The 5,000-nt window shown below is 37.5% G+C and overlaps 1 protein-coding gene and 1 pseudogene across 1 annotated transcript in view; both read left to right on the forward strand.

Annotated features, from left to right (window-relative positions):
• Positions 1 to 5,000, forward strand: part of LOC138037206 (neuropeptide SIFamide receptor-like) — a 159,499-nt gene that overhangs the window by 116,145 nt on the left and 38,354 nt on the right. The window lies entirely within an intron of this gene.
• The window catches only part of LOC138049309 (neuropeptide SIFamide receptor-like), a 2,551-nt pseudogene continuing 1,437 nt past the window's right edge, over positions 3,887 to 5,000 (forward strand).

Here is a 5,000-nt window from a genome sequence, read left to right on the forward strand (position 1 = left end):
CGCCGCCCTCGATTAAGCGCCGCCCTCGAATAAGCGCCGCATCTGGGACAAAAAAGTTAACAAGCGCTGCCCTCGAATAAGCGCCGCACCGCCGATGCGGCGCTTATTCGAGGAATTTCGTATAACCAGGAAAAACACTATAAATTGTTCCAGAACGACAAAGAAGTTCGCTCTGACCGCTGATATTTTCGCTCTCGTGAATTTTACTCCAAAAATGGAGTGGTTTTGTACCTTTTTTTTAACTCCCTTTTTGGAGTTAAATCTACTTGAAAATAACAGTGTGTCACCGGTGGCGCGTGCGTGACAGCTTGCCAAATTTTTTATAGTATAGATAGAGTTAATTAAGCCCAAATAATTTAAAATAATATTTTGGGGGTGGAAGCCCAATAATTGGATCTCAGTTTTTCGTTACTGATTTCTTCCATTTTTTTTCGAGGCCATTAGAATTTTAGTCTATATTCATTTTTCCGTATTCGTCCGTCGTTAACGAAAACGATAAAATTCTTTATTCCGCATGCTCGAACCGCTAAATATTCCTTATTCATTTTCTTTTTTAAGCCGTCTTTCATTATTCCGCTTCCACCCCCAATAAAGTTAAGTAAACACAAAGTAATAACTAAGTTTGACAGTTTACAATTTATTGGCATATCAATAGAAGGAAAGCACCTGTGCTGAGAAAAGTAAGGAAAAGAATGAAAAAGTAACAACAGTAAGTTTAAGGAAGTTCGCGCGAAAATCTTCCCACATCGAAATTTGTTTCATTTCTCGCCGGAAGCTAGGTCATAAATTACTTATTCCAAAAATGAAAAAAAATTGGTGGGTCGCCGACTTTGTTTCGGAGAAAAAGGCAAGGGAAAAATTCCCTAATATCGCTAGATAAGTCATCATAACTAGATGCACCGTCATCTACTCATCTGTCGAAAATCATAACAATAATATGTTTAGAGTGAAGGTTTCTGTGCATAGAAATATAGGAGTGGGTTTTTACGATAATTGCATGCGGCTGGGGATGTAGTAAACAGTAGAGTTAATCCTCAACGAGCGTTTTCGCAAGCACTACCCGTTGTAACCACTTCCCAAATTCAGGACACAAGGAAAGAAAAAATTAAAAACAAAAAAAAAGCTTCTTACATTGTGATTTTTTTCATTTCATCACATTTCGTAGATTGTAAGAAGACCAAGTGATTCATGTCTTAAAAAGTAGGGGTCGCCGATGACCTAAACGATTAAAATCGATGTGATGTTGCGAAGCTCTTGGAAAATTTAAACAGACTTATAATGTGAAGTGCTAAGTTTCTACCCCATATGAACCATGTGAGCGTTAGCCCTATTGATGGAAATGACCCGCACAAGGACAGAGAAAAACTGCGAACAGGGTGGGAATTGAACCCACGACCTTCGGGTTAGATCGCCGCCGCTCTATCGACTGAGCAACAAGGTCAGACGGGAGCAAGCAGTGGGAACTGAAGATGTTAAAGTCACGGCAATTAACATGTACAAGTACAAGGAAGGATTACGTTTTTGCAAACGTTCGCTGTGTAGCTCTTATATTGGAAAATTTAGTTTGCCACGCGTGATTTTGCCTGACCTGCCGGGGAAGGACTGGACCCAAGACAGGATCGATCGCTGAAAGTTTTTGTAAAAAAAAAAAACTTTTTCGAGCTTAGCAACGAAGTTTCAAGGAGGCGTTATCTTTATTTGGTTAGTGTTTTGTATCATGTCTCTCCAATGCCGTCTTTCTCATCTTCTGGAGTGTGGTGTTTGTGAAATATAATCTCTGGCTGTTTCCTCACAGGTCCGCACTATTCAAGGGGATTAGGAAGAGAAGATGATTCTGCTCTATGGTCATGAAAGTAAAGGAAAAGAACTTCAAAAACATGCATTCATTTTGAACTAACAAGTTCGTAACGCAGTAAAACATTTTAAAAAACACCATTAAATTTTAATACGCAAGGTCGCTGACTATTAAACTAAACCTTCCTCGAGTTTCCAAAACTTTCAACCACTACTCGATTAGCGACCTTTTCCAGCCTCCGGTCCTTTCTCTTTAACTTTTCATGATTGCGATAGATTTTTCGTCTTCTCCTTTAATGGACCTCAAATTCCAACAAATATCTGACAAATCCAGCTAAATACATGCGGAATTCAAAACCGCCCGAAATGTAATTTTTAATCTCAAATCTGATCGATCTCAAATCATACACAAAATCACATGTTCAAATTCAAAAGCGTGACAGTCCGCGTGACAGAGTTCAAAGTCCTAGAGTCACGAAACTAAGCGAAAAAGTCTATGACAATGATGAATTGGAAATAAATGTGTCATTCTTTAGCCGACCTGGAAATTTCCCCGTCGTTTTTGTCACCATAAGATCTTAACTAATGCTTGAAGTAATGCGTCACGTATAACAGTCGCGTTACCTGCGCAGTAAAAGTTGCGCACAAACAATTGGTGCGAACGTCCTTAAAACAAAGTTATTTTTCCAAAACATCGAACTCGCGCATATTGTGTAAAAGAACACTTGAGTTCGTAGAGTGACGCATAGTAAACCATAAAACCATGCAGAAGTCGCACAGAAACACCACCCTATTTTCCAGGGGTGTGTTCTTCTACTATCGAAACAAATAAGGAAATAAAATCTTAAAGAAATCTTGGTTGAACGGCGAAAGCCAAAAAGCAATTTCCCAAAAGCCATTTTACAAAGAACGGGATGAAAGATGTCAAGTGGTCAACTAAAGGTGTCTCCGGTGTTAATTTTGAGGTTTCATCTCAAGTAGAAACTTCTAGAAACACATAATTACTTTTAGTATATACTAAAACAGTGGATAGCGTTGAACGAGGCGTTGAATTGCTCGTCAGACTCCGAATATCCTGTGCTATTTACCTTTGAGCAACTCGGGAAAAAATGGCGTCCCGATTTGCATCCGTGACAAGTGAAGAAAACATCCAAATTAATTTTTTGTGCTATATATTATCTCATTGTTTTAGTATATACTAAAACAACTATTCACCTCAGTGTCGGTGGCTAGCGTGGGTGGCTAGCTCGGTAAATATCCACCGCTAGCCACCTCCACTTCGGTGAATAGTTGTTAAATATTCAAAACTGAATGACATAGAATATATGAAACATTTCGTATATTTGAACCGTGGGAATTGATATGTCAGAGAGAGATTATCACTGACATTTATCGTTGTTATTGAAATACGTCAGACTGAGATATAGATCACAATTATCGTTGTTACAAAGAACGGAACAAAATATTTCAAGTAGATAACTAAATGCCCGCGTGTTAAGTTAGAGGTTTCATGATCTCGCCTAGAAAGTTCGGATTATTATCCGCAGCTGTGCACGAGGCCCTATGTAAATGCAAAGATAACTTTAAACATAAAACGCCCTAAATAATTCTAGAAACAGGCAAGCCCAAATAGTACAATAAGATAAACACAAACATTTAATCTACAAAGAATCATTGTATGGACCAGCTTCGACTTGAAGTGTCAATTAGCTTCAACTTCGGTTTCAACTCCAAATGACCAGCTGTCACAAATTCAGTTCTTTTATAGTATAGATAGAGTTAATTAAGCCCAAATAGTTCAAATAATATTTTTGGGGTGGAGGCGGAATAATTGGATCGCAGTTTTTCATTATTTCTTCCATTTTTACACGAGTTTATTAAAATTTTAATCGATATTCATTTTTCCGTATTCGTCCGTCTTTAACGAAAACAATAAAATTCTTTATTCCGCATGTTCAAACCGCTAAATATTCCTTATTGATTTTCTTTTTTAAGCCGTCTTTCATTATTCCGCTTCCACCCCCAATAAAGTTAAGTAAACACAAAGTAATAACTAGGTTTGAGAGTTTACAATTTATGGGCATATCAACAGATGGAAAGCACCTGTGCTGAGAAAAGTAAGGAAAAGAATGAAAAAGTAACAACAGTAAGTTTAAGGAAGTTCGCGCGAAAATCTTCCCACATCGAAATTTGTTTCATTTCTCGCCTGAAACTACAATACTCATCACAAATCGTTGAAACAGACACCGTTTCTCTCGTATTTTCTGGAAAAATCCTGACATTTCTACTTGACACTGTTCCCCCCCTCCCCAATGTTGAGCCACACGTGTTTTGAAGCACTGAGAACACGGTGATACCCAAATCAACACTGGGGATGGGGAAACAGACACAAATGTTTCAAGATTTTTGACGGGTATTGTAGGTCATAGAGTACTTATTCCAAAAATGAAAAACAATTGGTGGGTCGCCGACTTTGTTTCGGAGAAAAATTAAAGGCAAGGAAAAAAATGCCCTATTTTCGCTCGATAGGTCATCATAACAAGATGTAGCCTCATCTACTCATCTGTCGAAAATCATAAAAATAATATGTTTAGAGTGAAGGTTTTTGTGCACAGAAATATAGGAATGGGTTTTTAAGATAATTGCATGCGGCTGGGGATGTACTAAACAATAGAGTTAATCCTCAACGAGCGTTTTCGCAAGCGCTACCCGTTGTAACCACTTCCGGAATTCAGGACACAAGGAAAGAAAAAATAAAATAAAAACTTCTTACATTGTGATTTTTTTCATTTCATCACATTTCGTAGATTGTAAGAAGAGCAAGTGATTCATGTTTTAAAAAATAGGGGTCACCGATGACCTAAACGATTAAAATCGATGTGATGTTGCGAAGCTCATGGAAAATTTAAACAGACTTATAATGTGAAGTGTTACCTTGTACCCCATATGAATCATGTGAAAGTTAGCCCTACTGTTGGAAATGGTCCAGTTAATTATACCACCAGCATATCTTATTATTATTATTATTATTATTATTATTATTATTATTATTATTATTATTATTATTATTATTATTATGACTACTGTTATATTTGTCTTTTAGGAACAGGCGACCCCAGTTTCACACGACAAGTTCCTGGTTATTTATCATCGAACGCCCAGATTGCCTTGACATCAGCATATGCAGTTACCTTCTTGATAGCCTT

This window comes from Montipora capricornis, chromosome 1, assembly GCF_036669925.1.
Source record: "Montipora capricornis isolate CH-2021 chromosome 1, ASM3666992v2, whole genome shotgun sequence".
Classification (NCBI taxonomy): domain Eukaryota; kingdom Metazoa; phylum Cnidaria; class Anthozoa; order Scleractinia; family Acroporidae; genus Montipora; species Montipora capricornis.